At 38.3% G+C, this 24,266-nt stretch overlaps 1 long non-coding RNA gene across 1 annotated transcript in view; it reads right to left on the reverse strand.

The window, feature by feature from the left end:
• Nucleotides 1–260: 260 nt before the first annotated feature.
• The window catches only part of LOC110339475, a 229,028-nt gene continuing 205,022 nt past the window's right edge, over nucleotides 261–24,266 (reverse strand). Inside the window, exon 3 of the long non-coding RNA XR_002381547.2 lies at nucleotides 261–2,063. This is a non-coding gene — a long non-coding RNA (uncharacterized LOC110339475). The remainder of the gene's footprint in view (nucleotides 2,064–24,266) is intronic.

Consider the following 24,266-nt stretch of genomic DNA (forward strand, 5'->3'; position numbering starts at 1 on the left):
TCCCAAATGATGGGATTAAAGGCGTGTGCCACCACTGCTCAGCCTGGGAAGAGAGAATCTTAACTGAGAAGTTTTCTTTCTAAGATTGGCCTGTAGGCAGTGTGTGGGATAATGCCATAGCTAGTGATTGATGTGGGAAGGGTTAACCCAATGTGGGTTATGCTATCCCTGGGCAGGTTATCTTAACTTATATAAAACAGCAAGTTGAGCAAGCAAGCCATGGCAAACACCTCCCTGGCTTCTGCTTCAGTTTCTGCCTCCAAGTTCATGCCCTGACTTCTCTCAATGACAGTTATAAACTTAAATAAAGTTTTTCTTTCCCAAATTTTTGATCATGGTGTTTTATCACAGAAATGGAAACCCTAACTAAAACGTTGAGCACTCTTCTACCTAAAAGATCAGGTTAGGAGCTACAATGCCAGTCATGGACACTCCTCACTCTTTTGGGGTCTGCTGTCTTAACTGTTAGACCAGACTTCCCCTCTCCCCATAGCTGTTGGTGTGCTTTGCTTGGTGAAGTCTTTGAATGACAGTTGCAATGATCTTTTAACATGACCACTGACTTCCACCCAAACCTGTTCTCCACAGTAGTGCTGGGATCAGAACACCACCATGTAGACTCAACCATGATGATTGGCCTGCATAGCTGTTTCCCACTCCATGCCCCCAACCCTGAACTCCAACATCTACAATTGTTCACAATGTCTCCAACAAGGATGGCTGACAGAGCTTCAGGACCCTGGTTGTTTTTCTGACTCTATCCAGGATTCACTTACTTTCTCTGCTTCTGCACCTAAAAGATACCTACTGATCTTTCAAATGCTATTTCAACAGCTTCTTTTACCTTCTGTTTCCACCTCTAACACCAACACTTAGATTAAAAGTGACTTCTCCCCATAAGTAAGCAGAAACATGTTACTGCATTGCTAGAAACGATGAGCACTAGATTTTCATTTACTTAGGATTCTTAGCCTACTAAACCTACTTAATCTATATTTGTATGAAGAGAGGAATGTGCTATACTCAGCTCAGTGTCTAGCATGCAGCAGGCACTTCACAATCGCTTACTGTCAAAATCAATTAATAGTAATCACCTTTTCAGACCCTTTAGCTGATGCCCATAGAATGTAACACAAAGGCCAAGCTCTTCTTAGCTGCTCTTCACAACTTTTCACCTAATGTAGACTCACCACTCTTTCTATGTCCATGCATTTATTCATGTTCCTGTAAACTAAAATAAACTCCCCCCCAATGGGTCTCCACATTTCAGTCTTCTAACCCTCAGTTTATCTGAGTTCACAGCTGAACTATTTCAGTATCTACTGAAGACGGAATGAGAACAGGCTTGTGGGAGCTCTTTGTTACCTATGGATCTAAAGAGAGTAGGTGTACTGAAATGTAGGGCAGCTTAAAAAACAAAACCTAAAATGTTCCAGGACCATTGTTTTATACCCTACTCCGTGCAAATTTTGTCTTTGCTGAAGTCCGGAAGATACTTTGCCTTCTCTGACATGTTCCTTGGTGTTTCCAGTTTTTCTTTCTCTTTCCTGCCCCCATACCTTTCTTCTCTTTATCATCCTTCCTCATTATTTTTTGTTTCTGTGACATATTTTCACTCTGCCTCCACCTCAAGGTACACCATGGACTCCTGTTTTCCTTTTCACTGCTTGTCCTAACTCCGAGTTTTCTAACATTTTCCTAACAGACTGGCAGGAGTCTTGAGTATCAACGACTGCATCCCCCATGAAACCTGTGTTCTCCCACACATCTTCTCACTGCATTCCCCATAAAACTAGAAATTTTATTAGAAAAAGATAGCACAGGAGCTTTCTGTGTGTACTCTGCAGGGAGTGAGTTGACCGTATGTAGTCTACTCAGGCAGATAGGAATGCCAGCACTTCCTCTGCTGCTGGCATGTACTTAAATGCTTTGCAAAACATCTGGGGATTTCAGTTTCATGAAAAGAAATCACAGAAATGAAGTCTCTGTTTGCCTTTGTTCTTGATGGTGGTGTGTTTCCTTGATTCATTTAGGTCTTCTCTCTTTTGGTAGCTCTCAGGGACCTGGAGAAAGAATTACTAAATGAATGCGGGAAACAACACTATAAGCTTAGCCATTTTTCCAACAACAGATGACAGAGTGAGAGACAATGACCATCATGTGCTCAGACAGTTAAGAGTCTTTAGAGAACACTGATCATCCTCTTCCCCCCACATAATACCCAATGTTATGTGACTGGACTCAGACAAGACCAGTGGCTTGTGGATCTATGCTGTCAGGCCCCTATCTTCTGCTGTTTGCTGAGGCATTTATTTCCAGATGAAAAGTATATTCCTTTTTTCCTCTGATTGTTCTGTTTCCCTGATTGGACAACCATCTATCCTGGAAGCTGTGAACACCATAAGGCTCCCACTAGAAGCTGCTGTTCTCTATAATTTCCTGTCCAGGGACTGTAAGGAGTAAGGATTCTTCCTGGGACACAATTCCCACTGAGTTGCAGCAGTTGCTTTCCATCCCCACCTCCTCATGGATCACATTTGGATTTCCTCCTGTCTTCTTGATCCCCTGGCACAGAAGATATACATAAACACATCTGGACTAGCTTGCTGACCAGGCATACCCCACAGATTTGCATCTATATCTGTCATCTTTTTTTTCACCTTGCCATCCAAGATGCTGATGCCTGAGAATAGCTACCTCTATGGAGGCCAGCACTTATGGTAGGTCTCAGCATGGAATACTCACCTTTCTTTTAACTTGGAAAATATTTAAAATAGATCATCCTTGGTATTAAGATGCTACATGTACAGTCATAAGATTTTAAGACCAGTAAATATTTATTGTTTCGTTTTTGTACAAAATATTTTATTCATTGTTCATTATCTCTTTGATTACTTTTTGGCTCTATCATGTGTCTCTTCCTTCATCTATCTATCTATTTATCTATCTACATATAAGCATACACATACATTGAAGGGTGTGATAGGTATTTATTGGTATATCAGATAAATATATGTGCTATATTAATAGTATCACATTTGTAACACACACAAGACTCTTCCCTTTAAAAGAGCATAGTACAGGAATATAATCAGATTAAATATATAGCTATCATCTTTCATAAAATTTAATATTTATATTTAACATTAATAATTTCATATAACTTAAATATCACCCTATTAAAGGTCTGTGATATCTAAAGCCCAACAGAAACATTGCATACATGAAGCAGAATTCTCAGCCAACCATGTTCTCATAATCCAAAGAAAAAGAAACTAAGGAGTCAGCTTTTGCTTTGCCAGAAGAAGCACAAGCAAAGTTTGTGGCAATGCTTAAATACATCCTTATATAAAGTCAGCCTAGATTGCATGATGCTACCAACAGACTATTTTATCTAAAGGCACATTCTGTCCCATTAGTTAGGAGGATGGCAGAGGTTACCCTTCCTGTGGCCTGTAATCAAGTGCCTGTTGCATTGTGAGACCAGACTAGAAGTTTCCAAATGACACTTTAGGTTTCAGCTGTTATTCTTAATGGTACATTATGTGTCATTTGATCCAGGAAGATAGTAATGCCCTATAAACACACTGGAAATGTAGTTAATAAGGGATGATGATCCAAGTCATTTTCTTGTGGCAGTTCATGGTATAATGCTTCTTTCTTTCCATACACATGTGCACACAGTTTCTCACACACAAATATATATTTTGGTATGGTATAAATTGTCATTCAGAGAGCACAATACTAAGGATGATGTATGCTATAAGACTCCTCTGAATTTTAGTTTTTATGCCTTTAACAAGGGATGCACAATACTCAGGTAGCCACCTAGCTTTTATGAACAATAAATAAGATATTGCGTATGAAACACATCCTAGTAGAATTGTGAAAATCATTTAAAAAGTATGGTATGCCTTCCCAATTCTCTTATACATTAAATTTGAGGCAAGTTTTTTTAAAATACAGGTTTAGATGAATATCCCATTGCCATGCCTTCCCTTCATCCATTTAAAAATATTACACTAAATATATCTTTTAAAATGATAATGATGATGGCTTCTATTTGTTAATATGTTTCACCGTCTCTAATCCTAAGAGCTTTGCTTAACTGTGATAATTTCTTCCTTTCTTTTTGCAAATACAAAGACTTGAGTACCATAAAATGAGGAGAGAAGTTTGATGGTTCCCAGATAGCAAGCATTAGAGCTGCTGATGGAGAGCACAGATGGTTCTTGGTAGTGTGAGAAGAAAGGATGGCTCACTCTAACTAATCATATAATCATATGATTGCATGATTATGCAATAATATCATATATAATATAATCATACTTAACTCAATAGATACCCACAGAGGTTCTACCACAGAAATGTAATATGTTGTCATAGAATCCCCATTCCAAATAAGAAGGTAATGAGAGACCTAAATCCTTAAATATCAGTTTTGTGGTTTTCTTCCAAAGAATTTGTAATGTTATAAGGAACTCAAACATAAAATACTAAGGCATTTTGAGACCAGCTAATGAGTTAGGCTTCATCTCAATGTTCCAAGTTGTGATCTGTTCTGAAAGGAGTGGTCAGAAGAGTATTCAGGGGTAGAAGTCATCTTCCTGTCCTGGACCCTGGATTAGAAGCAGAATTTCAGTAGGTGACTATCGTGGAAATATTAAGCTACACGAGTAGGGATATCTGAACGCGTCTCTTTGGGTTCTGTTTGCATTCCGGAGAGCAGCATGTGGACCTTTGGTTCTCAGTTTTCTTAGCTTCTCATGTAAGTGACTTCTCCTTCAATAAAATATCACAGGACATCCCTACTGTGGGTACCTTAATATTTCCACAATATCTGGTGTCAGGAGTCAGGAAGTAAGTTTACCCAGCCTATGTGCATGGCCAGGATGATGGGGTAAGTTCTTCTGTGCATATGTTGTCTTACTGGTTGATACATAAAGCACTATTGACCAATAGGGAAGCAAAATAGGTGGGACTAGGAGTTGAGTAGGATTCTGGGAAATGTAGTCAGGAGTGGAGAGTCACCATGTGGTTCTGGGAGGAAAGGGAACAAGTCTGGTATTCTCGGTAAGATAAGACCTTATAAAAATATATGTTAGTAATTATGGGTTAATAATTAAGTCAGAGCTAGCCATTAAGAAACCATAGCAAATAGCCAACAGCTTCATAATTAATATAATGTCCTATGTGTTCACTTAGGACTGATGTGACTCTGGGATCAGGCTGACAGGGAGAATACATGATAGAGGTGACAACAGAGAATAACACATCTTGGGCAAAGAGGAGATATATTAACAAAATTAAAAGAGCAATTTTCATGACTAAAGGTTATACTTGGAAATAATTTAGGCTGAATGAAGGACTTTCTAAAACTCCAGGAGTGTCTTAAAATTGCTTTACTGAAACACAAAGAAGCCACAGAGGTGAGAGATAGTAATTTATTCTCAAAAAAAAGTTGTGGCCAACTTTCATTGAGTGCCTGTTCTTGCTAGAAAGGTAGAGAAAAGATGTTATCGTCCTTGATTTGTGTAGATGCAGTCCAGCATGAATTACCCTTCTTTTATTTGTATGTGGGTGTGTGTGGTATGCATGTGTCACAGCCTATGTATGAAGGTCAGAGGACAACTTGCAAAACTTAATTGTCTTCTACATTGTGGGGCCTGGGGAATGAATTAAGGGCATTAGGTTCAGAGACAGGAACATTTACCAAATGAACCATTCAGTCATCTGTGAGTGTAAATTAAATGTTCAAAGCACTAAAATTTGATCCAAATAAAAATGAAGAGGGTGATCAAAGAAATTTGGACATGTTTATTGCAACCAATGGAAAAGAGATACCATGAAGCCTAATGTAAGAGAGTCTCCTATAAATAGCACTGCTTGTAGAATACTAGAAGGTCAGCAGGTGGGGCTCTAAGAGGTGATAATTGCACAGAAATTCAGGATAAGATATAAAGGCATATGATAAATTCTAAGAAGGATAAGCTATATCTGTAACTCAGAGTTAAATTTTCACTCTGTGAGTAAAACAAAGACTATACATGAAGTCAGCTCTCTAAAGAGGTAATTAAAAACTAGATGACCCTCAAAACGTAGCAAATAGAGTGGAACTTGTGGAAACAGAATTAGAAGGATAGGATTTAGGCCTAGGAAAGAATGGCAAGAAAAGGAAAGGATAGAATTCTTGGAGGATGTGTGCTGAAATTCATATAATGTATGTAACTTGGCTTGTGCACCATCCAGCAAGTTATTCAACGTCTTTGAGTCTCATTTCCACACAGTATAATTGCTGTGATTATGTCTTAGAGGGTGCTATGGCATACCAACTCTGAAACTAGACTTCAGGGTTCAAATTCTAACTGTATACCTGCGTAAGACAATCATATTTCCTCAAATCTTTGACATGTAAAATAATACCGTTGCTCTACTGCTAGCATCCATCAGCATTGTTCTCTGGGGATGCAAGCCTGTCAGAGCAAAGCATTAGACAGAATTCTGTTGTGATTCCCATTTTTGTTAGTGTTATTTTTAATGAGAAACAAACTTTTTAAATTTGAAAGATTGACAAATTTTACTAAAATTAATCATAATACAGTAGGAAATTGAAGCATCATAAGATAGAGAAGATAACAACATCTATGTCACAAAACACAAGATTTCAATATTCATCATAAAAAAGCAATAAAGAATTCTAAAGGAAAGCATGTGTATACCTTCATGTCAGTGGTTTTGTTCTCTGAGCAGAAGAGGCATAAATTCATGTGCCAGTTCTCCATGTAAGTACCAGACAGTGTGTATTTCATTACTGTTATGGTGTTATGCACTCTTTTGTCAACTATGTGCATTTATTATGTTGTTAACTTTTAAAATTTGTTATTATTGTGTGTATAGGTTTGAACGCTATTGTAAACATATAGTATTCAAAGATAACTTGGTGGAGTCAGCTCTCTCTGCCCCCTTGCATAGGTCCTGGGGCTCCAAATCATATCACTTGGCTTGTGTGGCAAGTTCCTTTGCCCACTGATTGTCCAAGTCCTCTCATGATATTATTAAAATGGAAATTCTGAGAATTTTCTAATTCATAAGGTTGTTATCTGAATAGATAAATTACTTGGTGTGCTTAGATTGTAGTAAGATCTACATACATTTTAGTTCTCAGTGTTGGTGTTACATAGACACATTAGAAAAATCATGATTGGTCATAAAAGATAGCTATTATTTTAAAGTTTCACATAAAAATAAAAGGATTAGGAGACAACTTGGTTTGTATAGACAAGAGCAGAAAAGTATCTGAGAACAGAAGAGAACACTATCCAGCAGAAGTTTCCCTCAGTGGAAATAATTCAGCCCAATATCATTGATTTATCATGCCAGTGTTTTTGCTACCACTGTCATACCAAGTTTGCATAACCATCCTACAGCTGTTCTTAGAAGAACAGAATGTGAAAACCACAGAGCATATTATCCCACTCCTTAGGCCAATTCTGTTCACTTTCATTCTGTTATTTTCGCTGTTAATAGAAAAAACATTCTGCTTTGTGTCTACATTGCTTTTTATTTTAATCACTGGAAACATTGGAGTTCAATGTTCCAATTCAGAAAGAATTAAGAGGGGTGGAGAGATGACTTCTCAGTCAAGAGTATGTGGTGCTCTTTCAGAGGACCTGAGTTCAGCTCTAGGACTCACATCAAGAACCTCACAATTTCCTATAATTCCATATTCAGGGAATCTAACTTCTTCTGGCCTCCTAAAGCATGTATACTCTTATGCACAGACACATATATACATACATACATGATTAAACATTAAAAAGAACCAGAAAGCATTACATTAATTAAAAGTCTGTATCTAAAGCAAAAGGATAAAAATTCCAGTTCAAAACACACACCAGAGTAAGGTCTATCAAGAGCAGTCCAGCATACTCCTTTCATCAGCTCCTCAGCAAAAACCAGAAGATTTCAGGATGAAGAAAAATGCCCTGATAAAAGACTATAGTTATCAATGGACTGTAGCAAGGCTGATCTCTGGAGATCACAAAAGATACTAAAGCACTGTACAGAGAGTGGGAATGTTAGCCACATAGTACTAGCTACATGAGTCAACAACATGAATGTTACATAACAATAGTGATGCTACCAAGAGACCCACTGGTTCATCTAGAAAGAAAGGCACAGGATGTCAAGATGATAGGTAAGCAGTGACAACAAGTTCAGCAAGACAGTGATTCTTGATAGGTGTGTTTTAGAAGACATGAAGTGTCAACATGAAATTCCAGCTAGTATTAAAGGGTAACAATGACAAGTTTTGTGAATAGATCTCCCTTATAAATGCAGAGAGGCATTTACAGTGACTGTAAAACTTGTTCTAGCTACAGCTTAGAACACCACATGTGAAAAATGAGTTCACCTATTTCTGAAGCCAGGTGAAGAAATATACAACAACAATGAAAATGTTAAACCATACATTTAGGTACAATCTGTATCTGACTGTGTTCATAGGCTAGTTAGCATTATCAAGAATTTGAAGTACTCACCACAGGAATTGATAGGATTTATATCAATAGATATTATAATACAGTGAGAGACACTGAGCTTTCTGACTATAATATGATAGTAGCTGAAATTAAACTTCTCAAAAGACAGAAAATTTGACACAGACAAATAGAATCATATCAAATTCCCATTAGAGCAGATAAGTTGTTCTTAATGGTAAGCAAGTTGATAAATAGGACAGATCTTTCAAAATAGCCAAGAGTTACGGTAAGGTGCTTGGTAGTAAATGATATAAAAAGAGCTTTCATGAGAAAGAATAAAGCCTGGAATTCTAAATATGTATGTAGATATTGTAGGAGTACTGCATAACATTTTCAAAATAAAGACACTGCAATAAAAGACAACTATACAACCCAAAGTAAATGACTCAAATGTGATAGATAACAAAGGTGATAAGGCAAGGGAGAAGACAGGCAGACTGACAGACAGACATTAATTCAACCTTCTTGAGGTATTCAAAAGAAAAAATATACAAGTGATATGTTAAAAGAGAAATAAGATATAAGACTAGTTCCTTAAAGGATAGTCTTAAGAGTAAGATAAAGCACAAGAAGGAACCATTTAGTAAGTAATTTATTCATTCAGTCAGTAATTTATTCAGTCAGTAATGAATTCAGCCATTCAGTAATGAATTCAATCAGTCAATAATTCATTCATTCCTTTATTAAATTAGTAATTCATTCATTCATTAATTTATTTATTCAATCAATCAACCATTAGCTCATTCATTTGTCCAGTAATTCATTCAGTCAGTCAGTCAATCATTCACTCAGTCAGTCAGTCAGTCAGTCACTAATTCAGTCAGTTACCATAACCATCTTCATTCAGATGCAGGAAGGTCTTTGATCAAAATTTTGCTTTGGGTGACAAGATTGATGAACACACACACACACACACACACACACCACACACACATATCAAGAAAGTATGAAGAGTCAAGTTGGGAGTCAGTGAAACAGCTTAGTGGGTAAAAACACTTGTCACCAAGCCTTATGAGAAGTTTCCTCCCTTGGTCCAACATGGTTTAAGGAAAGAACTGACAGTTTTAAGCTGTTCTCAGACCTCTGCATGTGCACTGTAGCACCTGTGAACACATGCACAGACATACACCAAAAAGGAAAAAAAAGTTATATTTCTTAAAAAAATCATTCTTACTCAAGGGGAAAAGACAGGTTTCTCAAGCTCGTTCAGTGATCTGATATCCTAGGTCAAAGGGACTGAACAGGATTAGGGGTGGAAATGAAGCCAGCCCTCATCCCCATGAGCAGTTGCTACATGCAGTTTGTCATATATTTGACAGATGATAATGACCCCCATATATGCGACATGGAAGGAAAGTGATACATGGGGATTATTACAAGAAGGTCTAAGGTATCGGGAAGATTTTGAGCCATCAGAGTATATAATGTACACACATAAAAGTGGTATATCTTTGTGCTGAATTGAGCATGGAACAGAGGGACAAAGCATGGAAAAAATGCTATTGGAAGGACTTTCCAACAATTTGAATGGCATAGTTTTCAAGAAACAGGCAATGTGGAAGGCATAAAGTATTCCAATGTGTAATGGTTCATCAGCTTGGTAGGTTTGTTCAGTGTGGTAAAATGGAGAAGGCAGATGTTGAAGAAGCATGAGGATCTGGGTTCAGCCACACTAAGTTTCAGATACTAGTGGCATGTGAGTGAGGATGGGAACATACCAGAGATAAACTGCTGAGGAAACTTTCAGCTGTTTTACATTATTGTGATTCTTAAAGTTAATGAAACTGAAGCATTTAATAATGGCATTTAAGCAAAGATGAAAAGAATGGATTTGTGGAGTGGCCACCTTGCTTGTCTTTGACAAGCAAGTATTTCAGAGCAGTATCTTGATCATAGTCTCACAGAAAAACAAACCGAAAATAAAAGGTGGCAAAATTAAGAGACAGCCATAAAGTTAAGGCAAGAGCATGTAATAGGTGCATGGAATGGAGCCAGATGTGAATCATTTATGGATTGTCAGCAGGTTGACCTAGCAGTTAGTATAAATGAGAGCTTCTTTATGCACAAATTTCTCACCATAGGTTAGTTGTTCAATGCATGGGAAGAAGTTGGATATTTGTGTTGAGTAAACTGTGGTAGAATATTGTTTTTTAAGGTGTGTGACTTTTGTTTATCCTGCATTTGTTTAACTCTGTGAAGCTGTGATTCTTTGTCTGTATAAAACACCTGATAGGTCTAATAAAGAGTTGAATGACCAATACTGAGACAGGAGCAAGGATAAGCTGGGTTGGCAGGCCGAGAGCATAAATAGGAGAAATGAGGAAGAGGAGGAACAATTGGAGAACAAGGGGAGGGAGGACACCAGGGGCAAGCCACCATATACCTTACTTTCCTTCTTACTCAGTGACTGGCAGAGTGGCTGGGTGGTTGCCCCTGATGTCCTCCCTCCCCAGTCACTGAGTAAGAAGGAAAGTAAGGTATATAGAAGAAAAAGACCCAGAGGGAAAAGGTGGATGGGTTAATTTAAGAAACAAGCCTAGGAAAGGTCATGCATTCATAAATAAGAATAAGCCTACATGTGTGGTTTATTTAAGAGCTCTCTGGCAGCCCCTCCAAAAGAGACAAAAAGCCAAAAGAGTAAAGGATCACACTGTAGTAAACTGATTGATATCTTACTACAATTATATCGTGCTCTTCAAAGGGAGATAATGGGACCCATGATAGGTCACATTAAGGTAGGCAGTCTTGAAATCTACTGGGCGTATAAACCAGTACCCTAGCTTTTGCTAATAATATAACATTCATGCTGGCACTGGGTAAGGGGCCATCAGGTGCTTGTCTTTCCATTATGTTTCCCTCCACATGCCACGGTCCACAAGCTTCCAAAACTGTCTCCCAGGAGCAAATCTCACATTTTATTTCTCTCCTGTATCAAAAAATGTCACCGATTTCCCCTATGACCTCTTATCAAATTGCTTTTTCTAGCCTGCCATTTCATTAATTGTCTCCTGTAGTTTCCCATGATGCTTACCTCCTCTTCCTTTGATTTGTTTCAAACTTTCAGAAAATCTCTTCCTACAAAGTTCTTGTTTTTCAAGACATGAAGTTAAGTGTGTCCTCTACCTGAGATGTGTCGCTTGTGGACCGGTGAGTTTTATTTTAATTCTAATTCTTTAGCAATGAAATCTATTATGCTGCTTTGACAATTCTAGAAAGTATTGGAGATGTACCTTAGTTTACAGCAGAACTGTCCCAGTAGCCTTCCATAAAATGAAATTACTCTAAACTGAAACTGGAGTTGATGTTCTAGCTATTGAACACAATAGCTGGGTAGCAGAGTGCAGATGCTGGCATACTGTGGGTTACCTGCAGGATCATGGATTGACCCAGGAATCCAGTTCCTGCTATGGTTCAGCAGTTCAATGGCATTGCATTATGAATCACCAGTCCAGGGAGACAGCAAAATTCAAATTTGAGGCACTGTTTCTGTGGAATTCATAACACTTTTGTAGACTCTGGATTCTGAGAAGCTCAAGGTGATTTGTGCTTTCTTAGCAACAATTTCCCCACTCCAGTCGTCTTACCAGGCAGAGGGTAAGCAGTTGGAGTGACACTTCTATCTTCCTCTTACTGCTTTGATATCTTGTTGGTGCATTGTGAAGTGGGAAATGAAGGGCACGTTCAGCATCTCTCTCAAAAGTCTGATTCCCGTTTCTCCCAAGCCTTCTCTTTCCTGCTTCTGGATTTAAAATTCATAATCCAGTTTCTCCAAAAACAAATAAGTTCAGGGAGAAAATTCAGCCCAAAATATTTCTGCCTAGGAGTTCATCTAGAAGGTTTGCTTCTAGCAAAATATCCAAACTGGCTTAGAAGTGTTGCCAGATAACCAAAAAGATGCAATTACTGCAGTGATAGTAACCAAAATCCAGAGGATATTGTTTATGCATTAGAAAACCCAGGTGTTCTATATGAGTTGTCTAAGTTGGTCCCTTTATCACTCTCATGATGAAAAGGAGGTGCAAACAGGACTAAGAACCATGTTCGCCGTCAACCCCTGGCAAATCATGGGAATGACGTGGAATGTGGGCTCTCTGAATCGGCAGCTGTTATGTTCAGCATTGCCCTGTATATGCAGGAAAGTTTTGGAAGTGACCACGAATTTTTCTGTAATGAGAAGACATACAGCCAGCTGTGGGTGGGTAATTGGTGAATTATAAGATGTTAACTGTTAAATTAGTAACATTTTATTTCACATCCAAGAAAAAAACATAATGCAAAAAGAGTTTTTCTTATTTTTCCCCACATGTTTACCTAAATTACGTCTTCATTCTATGAAATAAAAGAAAACGGTGATTTAGCTATTTCTGCAATTGCTTAAGGCATATTGGTGGCTTCTTAGTCACATATTTTAAATTTTATTTATTTAATTTTCTTATCTGGAATTTAACTGATTTTGGGAATTTCACATCATGTACCCTGATCACTCTCTCCCGTAGTCCTCCCAGGTGCTGCCTCCTATCCGTGTGCCCTCCCCAAAAAAGAAGGATAAAAAGCCCAATTCTGTCACTCTTGGGATAAAACAAAAAAAGAGGACAAATGTATTTTTGCCAGAAACATAATCTTTTCGTGTTTTAAGATTCCTAGGCTATCTTCAAAATCAAATGCTAAAAATATACTATTTGGAAAATGCATAAGGCCTAACTTAAAAGTTATTCAGAACAAATAAAAGGCCAAAGGGATTAAACTTCATTGCTGCAACAAAAATTCCCACTTGATTCTTATTATTAAAAAACATTCTTAAATATTAGCATATTTCTTTAATTGTTATTTCAGACATGATCTCTATTAAGATATAAATCTGGATCAGGTGAAAAATCTCTGTGTTTGTGGAATGGAATGCTTTATTCCACATCCTGGGTAAGCTAAGTGCATTGCCACAAAGTGCATGATCTTGTACAAGATGGTCACTCACAAAGGAGATCCCAGACAAGGTTTGAAGACCTCGAACGACAGGCAGAGAAATTTAATGATTAATTATAGTATTCTAAAAGGGATGCTGGACTTGTTAGTAGTAAGCATGTATGCTTAGATCGTTCTGTTATAGTCTAACAGATTCCCCAAATGCCTTTCATGTTGGGATGAGATTCCTGTTTCTATGGCAACCTTCAGTGAGTTAAGAAGGGTACTGTTAAACTGTACTGCAATTTTGCTTAGTTTTCTGAAAGAAAAATGTCAGAGGAAACCATCTCTCTCCCCATGGTTATAATGGGAGCTCCTCCCTCCCCACCCACCAGCTTCTGTTCTGCTGCTAAAGAACATATGAAAAGCAGCAAATCAGAATTCCCTTTAATAGTTGACAATCTTTTACGTGAGCTGCAGACCCTTTGGTGGGTGCAGGGGTCATGTTTCTAGCATGTTACCATGGGTATATCTGTAGGAATGGATCAAAGCAGACAGCGGAGCCAAACAATGAGCAGAAGAAACGATAATGGAAACACCTGCAATGGCCTGATTCCTAGAGGCTGCTTTTAAATTCGCTAAAACTACTTGCTCTGAGGTAATACATTGCTGTTCTGCTTATGAAGCTTTGCTGTTCTTTGTAGTTTGAAAGGAATGAAAATATAATGAACATTTCTGTTGTTGTGCAAGGAATCCAAATCAAAGCTCTGACAGGGGACATCCACCCACATGTTTGCTGCAGCTTTTCCTAATTCCTTCATTATCCTGCCTCAAACTCAAGACTGAGCCGTGTCACCCAGAATGACAGAGGCAGCTTGTCCACTGGCAGTGCTCCCAGACCATTGTGTTTAATGATAGACAAATGAAACAATTAAAAAACCCCATCTATTTGCATATGTCATAGGACACTCACTGGTTATATTAATTGAACACCTACTGTGTTCCAGGAATTAAGTGCTTACGTGTATCTTCTAATGGTGGCTGCACAATAGCAAAACATATGGGATATAAATAATATCCCATTTTATAAATTATTAGATTCCTAGGACCATCTTCTAGAGGAAAATATTCTAAATGCTCAGAAATAGACTTGAAACTGTCTACCTCTCCTTTAAACATTCTTCTGATGCTTAAAATCTAAGTAAATATATACATATTTATAATTGCATATGCCATCAGGAAATCACATGGACGTTTGTTCCGCACGAGACGGCAATGACTTGTCGGTTATGTTGTTGCATGCCATGTGGAAGTTGGAGATCAAGAACATATTTTTTTTCTTTCAATACATTCAAATAGTCACTGAAATACACACATTTTTAAAAGGCTCGAATAAGAAGCTTGAGAACCAAGAATTGGATCAGGTTGGTAGCTGCCAGCATACCCAACTGTTCACCATTCCTTAATGATTAGCCACCCTCTTCCTCTGTAATGCCCACAGTAGAGATGACATTAACAGCACAGAGGACAAGCCGAAGCAAGAGTAGGTGTGATGGGGCATCAGGTGTGGTGAGGCTTCCTATAATGGATAGCAGTTACACACACTACAGTTTTTAAGAATAATGTCTACATATGTTTTGGACTCCATTTGCTGAACTTGCAATAGAAATTTAGTGCCATTGTTTTGTTTCCATGCATTTTTTTACACTGAGCAAATGAAGCACAACAGAAATCTGTTTACCCTTTAATTAAATGAAATTGCATTTACAAGTCTTGTTCCATAATTTTGTGATGATGCAAGTGGCGAGTTTAATTCATTTGGCTAAACGGCAATAATAAACACAAAAATAGAGATGAATAATTTATATTTTTAAATAGTTCCTACTATTGAAGTAAATCACTGTCAAGAATAGATGGGATGTTTTTTAAAGTACATGTCTCACACAGCATTTACCCTTCTATTACCTAATAGTTCCCTCCAAAATAAAGGTGTTAAATGTAATTGTTGCAGAGTATTTGTTTAAGTATGCACAGATGTATTGCTTTTGTTTAATTATGTAAAGATGGGTTGCCATCTTACCTTATCTGCCTAAGGCACCTGATTGGTCCAATAAAAAGCTGAACAGCCAATATCAAGGAAGGAGTTATAGGCAGAACTTCTGGTGCAGGGAGAGTAGATATGAGGAGGAATTTAGGCTTGGAAGAGAAAGAAAACATATGCCAGGGAGACACCAGGGGATTGCCAGCCAGGAAGCATGGAGCAAAAAATGAATAAAATAAAAGTAAAAAGCTCCAAGGCAAAACAAAGATAAATAGAAACAGAATAAATTAAGTTATATGAGCTGATGGGACAAGTCTAAGTGAAATAAGAGTATTCATACCTAGTAATAAGGCTCAGTGTCTTTCTTTGGGAGGTGATTTAAAGAACGAGGAAAATTACAAGTGCATATAATAGACAATGAGATGGTGGAAAGGGGGGAGTAAAAGAGGTCTAGGCACGAGGGCTCCTCTCCCTGACAGGGTTATAAAAGTGGCTTCACTCAGCCTTCAGTTACCTTGTTTTTCCATTTTCTTTTCTGTGAAAGCAAAGTTCTTGTCCCATCTGGAGTGCCTGCAACCAGGTGACATCTTAGAAGGACCAGGCCTTGACCATATAATCCAACCTGAAATCACCATGATCTTAAACTTCTCAAACTATGTAGAGCTACGAGAAATCTTCTTTTTTAAGTAGAAACAAGCTTGCTTAACATGTCCATCCCCTCATCCTCTGACCCTTACCAACCCCTCCAACCTCCCACCCTCCCCTCCCCAGGGAGGGTAAGGCACTCCATGGGGGATCTCCAAAGTTTGTCATATCATCCCAGGTAAGGCCTAGTCCCTCCCCCATGTTTCCAGGCTGAAAGAGCATCCCTCCATGTGGAATGGACTCCCAAAGTCCATTCAGATGCCAGGGATAAATACCTGAGGCCCCATAGATTGCCCAGGCCTCCTCACTGACACCCACATTCAGGGGGTCTGGATCAGTCCCATGCCGGCCTCTCAGTCATCAGTCTGGGGTCCTTGAGCTCCCACTTCTTCAGGTCTGCTGTCTCTGTGGGTTTCACCAGCCTGATCTTGACCCCTTTACTCATCACTCCTCCCTTTCTGCAACTGCGTTCCAGGAGTTCAGTTCAGTGTTTAGCTGTGGGTGTCTGTCTGCTTCCATCAGCCACTGAATGAAGGCTTTTGGAAGGCATTTAAGGTAGCCATCAATCTCATTATTGGGGAAGGGAAGTTGAGGTAGCCTCTCCACTAATGCTTAGATTGCCAGTTGGTATCATCCTTGTAGATCTCTGGAAATCCCAACTAGTGCCAGATCTCTCCCCAAACATATAATGGTTCCCTTTATTATGGTATCTCTCATCCTGCTCTCCACTACTCTTGCCCTGACTCAACCTTGCTGCTCCCTCACATCCTTGTCTCATCTCCTCTTCTCCCCTCTCTTTCTCTCTGCATCCTCTCCCTTCTCCCCATGCTCTGAATACTCTCAGGAGATCCTGTCCCATTCCCCTTCTCCAGGGTACCATGCATATTTCTCTTAGGGCCCTCCCTGTTTCACAGACTCTCTGGCAGTGGGATTGTAGGCTGGCAATCCTCTGTTCCATGTCTAAAATCCATATATGGGTGAGTACATACCATGTTTGTCTTTTTTTTTTACTGTGTTACATCACTCAGGATGGTTTCTTCTAGGGCGACCCATTTGCTTTCTAATTTCAACATTCCATTGTTTTTAGTTTTTTTTCCACTGAGTAGCACTACATTGTGTAAATGGTACCACATTTTCGCTATCGACTCTTCAGTTGAGTGGCATCTAGGTTGCCTCCAAGATTTAGATATTACAAATAATGCTACTATGAACATAGTTGAGCAGATGTCCTTATTGTATGAATGTGCATCTTTTGGGCATATGCCTAAGAGTGGAATTGCTGGATCTTGTGATAGACTTATTCTCATTTTCCTGAGGAAACTCCATACTGATTTCCAAAGTGACTGTACAAGTTGGCACTCCCACTGGCAACGGAAGAGTGTTCCCCTTTCTCCACATCCTCTCCAGCATAAACTGTCATTGGTGTTTTTTATTTCAGCCATTCTGACAGTTGTGAGATGGTATTTCAAAGTTGGTTTGACTTGCATTTCCCTGATGGCTAGGGATGTTGAGCACTTTCTTAAGTGTCTCTCAGCCATTTTAGACTCCTCTATTGAGAATTCTCTATTTAGTTGTGTCCCCCACTTTTCTTGTTTAATATAATAATTTTTTATTTAACTTTTGCACATGTTACTCTCAGTTCCCTCTCCCTCCCATCCTCCCCCAGGCCTCCCATTCCTCCCAAAGCCCCATCCTACTCCATCTCCCCTCTGCTCCCCAGGGAGGGTAAAGCCTTCCATGAGGGATTTTCTGAGTCTGTAATATAATCCTGGGCAGGGCTTAGGTCCTCCCCCATGTGTACAGGCTGAGAGAGCATCCCTCCATGTGGAATGGGTTCCCAGAGTGCATTTGTATGCCAGGAATAAATGCTGATCAACTCTCCAAGGTACCATAAATTGCTAAAGCCTCTTCTCTGATACCCAGGTTGGGGGGCAGCTGGATCAGTCCCATGCTGGTCTCTCAGTCATCGGTCTGGGTACCCCACTTTTCAATGGGGTTATTTGGTGTTTTGGAGACTAGCTTCTTCAGTTCTTCGTAAGTTTTGGAGATCAGCCCTCTTTCAGGTGTGCGGTTAGTGAATATCTTTTCCCATTCTGTGGGCTGCCATTTTGTCCAGTTGACTGTGTCCTTTGCCTCACAGAAGCTTCTCAGTTTCAGGAGGTCCCATTTATTAATTGTTGATCTCAGTGTGTGTGTTACTAGTGTTATGTTCAGAAAGCTATATCCTGTAGCAATTCATTGAAGGGTACCTCCTACTTTCTCTGGCTGGATTTATGTTGAGGTGTTTGATCCTTTTGGGCTTATGTTTTGTGCATGGGGATAGATATGGATCTATGTACAGTTATGCCAGCTCCATTTGTTGAAGATGCTTCCTTTTTTCCATTGTATAGTTTTAGCTTATTTGTCAAAGATCAGGTGTTCATAGTTGTGTGGGTTAATATCAGGATCTTCAGTTTGATTCCATTGGTCTACCTGTCTATTTTTGTGCCGATACCAAGCTGTTTTAAGGACTATAGCTCTATAGGAGAGCTTAAAGTCAGGGATGGTGATGCCTCCTGAAGTTCTTTTATTGTACAGGATGGTTTTGGCTAACCTGGGTCTTTGATTTTTCTATAGAAAATTGAGAATTATCCTTTCAAGGTCTGTGAAAAATTGTGCTGGTTTTTTTTTATAGGGATTGCATTGAATCTGTAGATTGCTTTTGGTAAGATTGCCATTTTTACTATGTTGACCCTACCTATCCAAGGGAGAACTTTCCATTTTTCTGGTATCTTCTTTAATTCCTTTTTTTAGTGACTCAATGTTCTTGTCATACAGGTCTTTCACCTGTTTGGTTACAGTTACTCCAAGATGTTTTATGTTGTTTGTGGCTATCTTGAAGGGTGATGTTTCTCTGGTTTCTTTCTCAGCATATTTATTGTCTATATATAATCAAGGCTAATGATTTTTTAATTAACCTTGTATCCCGCTAGTTTACACAAGGTGTTTATTAGCTGTAGGAGTTCCCTGATATAATTCTTCAGGTCACTTATATAGACTATCATATCATCTGCAAATAGTTAAAATTTTGCTTCTTTCTTTCCAATTTGTATCCCCTTGATCTCCTTTTGTTGTCTTTTTTTTTTTTTTTGGTTTTTCGTGACAGGGTTTCTCTGTATTGTTTTGGACTCTGTTCTGGAACTTGCTTGGTAGACCAGGCTGGTCTCGAACTCACAGAGATTCGCCTGCCTCTGCCTCCCGAGTGCTGGGATTAAATGCCCAGCTATTTTGTTCTAGAGAGAACTTCAACTACAATGTTGAAGAGATTTGGAGTAGACAAGCTTTTCTTGTTCCCGATTTTAGAGGAAGCGTCTTGAGTTTCTCTCCCTTTTTGTTTCATGTTGACTGTCAGTTTGCTGTATATTGCCTTTATTTTATTTAGAATTCAATGAAATGAAGTCACAACATACGCAAACCTATGGGACACTCTGAAAGCAGGTCTAAGAGGAAATTTCATAGCAATAAGTGCCCACATGAAGAAACTGGAGACCAGCCACACTAGAGAATTAACAGAACGCCTGAAAGCTCTAGAACAAAAGCAAACAAACTCACCCAGGAGGAGTAGAAGCCAGGAAATAATCATATTGGAAACTGAAATCAATAAAGTAGAAACAAAGAAAACAATACAAAGAATCAATGAAACAAAGAGTTGGTTCTTTGAGAAAGTCAACGGGATAGACAAACCTTTATCCAACTTAACCAAAAGGCAGAAAGAGAACATGCAACTTAACAAAATCAGAAATGAAATGGATGAAATTACAACAGACATTGGGGAATCCATAGAATCATCAAGTCATACTTTGGAAACCTGTACTCCACTAAATTGGAAAATTTAAAGAAATGGACAATTTTCTAGATAGATATCACCTACCAAAATTAAATCAAGAACAGATAAACAATTTTAATCAACCTATAACCCCTCATGAAATAGAAGCCGTCATCAAAAATCTTCCTCAACAACAACAACAAAAAAGTCCAGGGCCAGATGGTTTTAGTGCAGAATTCTACCAGAGATTCAAAGAAGAGCTAATACCAATACTCTTCAAATTGTTCCACACGATAGAAGCAGAAGGATGATTGCCGAACTATTTTTACTAGGCTACAATTACCTTGGTACACAAACTAAGCAAAAACACATTTAAGATAGAAAACTAAAGACCAATTTCCCTCATGAATATTTATCAAAAAATACTCAATAAAATACTGGCAAATCGAATCCAAGAACATATCAGAAAAATCTTAGAACATGACCAAGTAGGTTTCATTTCATGGATGCATGCAGGGATGATTGAACATACAAAATTCCATCAATGTAACCCACCATATAAATAATCTGAAAAAGAAAAACCACATGATCATCTCACTAGATGCTGATTAAAGCCTTTGACAAATTCAACACCCCTTCTTAATGATGGTCTTGGAGAGATCAGAAAAATCTTATGGAATTCAGTTGTTATAACTGTGTTAAGTTTTCTATGGCTATAGTAAATACTGGTGATAAGAACACTTTGTCTCATGGCCTCCAAGGTGTCAGCTATGAATGTTTGACACAGTTGCTCTGGGGCTTCAGGCATTTCACCATTGTAGATGCATGTGACAGAGTAGAATTCCTAGCTCATGCAAGTTAGAAAACAAAAGAAAAGGATGGGGCTGAGTCCAGCATTCACCCTCAATGACCTCACTTGACACCCAGCCATATATCCTGATGATTTCTATAACCCCCAATCTAGGTACCACACATTTAGTATATTGGTTTTGTGCAGTCATTTAAGATCCAGCCATACATAGTCTCTTTGGCAACAAGTAAGAAAAAGAGACCTTATTTGCAACCCTGGCATTCATGAAGAAGCTTAGTCAAGTATCGCTATGTGTGGTGGAGGCCAGCCTAGTCTACACTGAGGTTTCCAGGCTAGCCAAAGACCTTGTCTCCAAAACAAAGATGAAGATTACAATGAAAACTATATGCTACTATACTTTTAATATATCAACTTCTGAAGAGAGAACCAAATGTATGGCTATTTCTATAAACAGGAAATAAAATCACTCTGGATCCCTGTTCCAGCTTCACCATCTCATTGACAGGCCGATGAGTAATGAAACTCTCTTGGTGAGAGGTTACAGACACATGTCTGTTCAACAAATTGCTTGGAAGTTTCTAAAGCAATGTTAACATTACATTAAATATCAATAAATAATTTTGTTGCAATAATGCTAGGGCATTCCTAATTTTACTGCATTCATTAACTGATCAAAGGAAAGACCCAAGGTTGCTTGAAAGTGAATTTGGTCATAAGAATAAATTCCAGTGCTCACACTCCAGAAACACATTTAATCACTCACGAATATGACCCTCACAATGACATTTCAGGGATTATTTGTTCTAACTTAGCAAAACTGAAAGACTACAGCACCAAGCCTCAGAAGCAGTTTGCATTAGTATCAGTTGATCAGATACAGTGGGTATTGGAAATGTAGGCACACATGGTTAGAAGTAATCATTTGTTTTTTCTTGGAGTCTAAATATGAGGCAGAATATCAGAACCAAGACATCAGTCTTCATTTTATTCTGATTACACACTATATGTTCCATGGTGTACTGTTTTTAACAATGTTAATGAGGATAGACAATAATATAAAGTTTTTACTGCAAGTAGATACTCCTGTATGTTCAATAACTCCATCTTATGCTGAAAGTATCATAAGTCAAACTGAATTTAATATACCCAATATACCATGTAACAAGGTAAGCAACACATTATACTATGAAGTGTTGCACATTTCTTAACTGACCATCCTCATAACTGACTCTAAGTCCTGGCCTTGGTCATGCCTATAAACAGGAGAGTTTTTCTTTCTGCAATTTCCATCATGAAGACAGAGTATCTTTCCACATACCACTAGCTTAGTACATATTTCTTTATGCCATGGGTAACTGAAAAATAATCAGTAATTTGAGTGCTTTAAGTTGAGAACTATCTATAGTGTCAGTGTTTCAGCCAATTAAAGTATATTCAAGTGACATTAGCAGAATTCTATTTTCTTATGATTGAACACAATCCATAGACAGACATATGAGTAGATAAAAATGAAAATACAGACTTGAGATGGTAAGGGCATTGATAAAGGTTAGGTGTGGAAATACTGGCCTTCCTTGTACCCTACTTTGAATCCCTACATAGGTGAAAAAAGGAAATTTGAGTGTGTAGAAGGCTCCCTTACTGTTCATGAACAGTTGTCAGGTCTGGGAAAAGAATGGAAAGAAAGAGAACACTTTGTGTGCACACATTTTGATTAGATTGACTCCATTTGACAGATTCACTATCAGCCTCTTGATGGAAAGATGGAAAGATGATGGAAGCTAAGACTGGAAATTTTGTGTAAGGACTCTCTTAATGCAAATCAGAATGGGAGGCAATGAACACCTTGAAATGGCAAGCTAATTATCATCTTGTGCATTTGTTGGAAGTCATCAATTAATATTTGAGACCAAATAAAAGTAAATAAAAAGGTTGAATTCTCATTAAAGCAAATGATGAACCCACTATGTTTAGAACTATAAAAAATTTTCCTTAAGACATAACTTCCCCGACTGACATGTAATATTTGGTTTATCCTTGAAGTCTTCATCAGATAACCATGCTGGGATTTTTTAATTATTTATTTATTATGCATACAGTTTTTTATCTGTGTACATGCTTGTAGCCCAGGAGAGGTCATCAAACCTCATTATAGATGGTATTGAGCCACCATGTGGTTGCTGGGAATTGAACTGAGGACCTCTGGAAGAGCATGAAGTGCTCTTAACCTCTGTGCCATCTCTCCAGCCCACTGGCATTTATTATACATCTTTTAATGCAACTTTCTATGTATGTTTTCTATTCTCCCAGTATATTTTAGAAGCCTGATTATCCTTAAAAGGTATTCTTATCAGTAAGGATGAACAGAAGCCCAACTTTACTGAGAACCCCTTAAGATTGCTCATTGAACCGGGAACAATGACATATCTATAACCCCAGCACTTGAAATGCTAAAGCAGAAGGATTGCTGTGAATTTAAGGATAGGCTAAGATATATAGCAAAAGCCTGAATCAAAAACATTGTAACTGAAAATGATAGTGGCCATTCTGGATTTGGTCCTTTCTATGGCTGTTTCCTCAGTTGTCTCCCCAGACATATTTCCTACCATACTATACACCAACCATTCTTCAGGACCCCAAACTCTTGAACATAACCATTCTATTTCAATTCCCTTTAGCAAATGTGCCATAATGCATTGTCACTGAATAATTCTCTTGTTCATTTATCAAGATGAAGATAAGCATTAGTCCATCCAAGAAGCTCTTAGCACTCTCAGTCACAGTAGCCTCTTGTTTCTCTCAAACACTGTCTATTTTTCCTTTTATAGCATTTCCCATCTTGCACATATACCTCAATGTCTTGACTGTATTTGTATTATTAAGTAGTTAATGGATACAACTTGTCTATTTTGCATAAGACATTATTTTAGAGTAAAATAATGAGGATGTATCTTATTTGGATAAAGTTTTTTCACACACTAAGAAACAAATACAATGTATAATAAGAAGTTGGATATTTGGAGAGAGACACTAGGATCTTGGATAGAGAATTTCTCAGTGTCCCTAGACCCTGAATACTAGTACCTCCGGTTCAAAACTCCCAAGAGAACAAAATCAATTTAAATCAAAATTTCAGCAATCTTCCCACTGTGGCTTAAGAAAGACAAATGGCTCAGCGCCCGTAATCAGAGCCTGTAGTAAAATTCACCTAAGCAATTTCATGAGAGCAGGCCAAAGCTCTACCTTTTCTCCTGTGTCTCCCATTATCGGTACGTTTACATTATAATCTCTGAAGCACAGAGAGATATCTGTACCAGGGCCAGTATCAGCTGGGTACCTCTAGAATACTTCATATATTTTAAAGGACGCATGACAATGTTAAATGAGCTTTCCAGAAGAGCACAGATCAGAATCTTTTTTGCATTGAGTGTTTAGCATTCAGTGGTTGCCTTCCATTGCCAAGTTAATTAGCTATCATAATTGGTTCATTGCATGCATTCTTATAGGCTGCATACTTCTGAGGCA

The sequence above is a fragment of the Mesocricetus auratus genome, unplaced genomic scaffold (assembly GCF_017639785.1).
Source record: "Mesocricetus auratus isolate SY011 unplaced genomic scaffold, BCM_Maur_2.0 Super-Scaffold_100009, whole genome shotgun sequence".
NCBI lineage: Eukaryota > Metazoa > Chordata > Mammalia > Rodentia > Cricetidae > Mesocricetus > Mesocricetus auratus.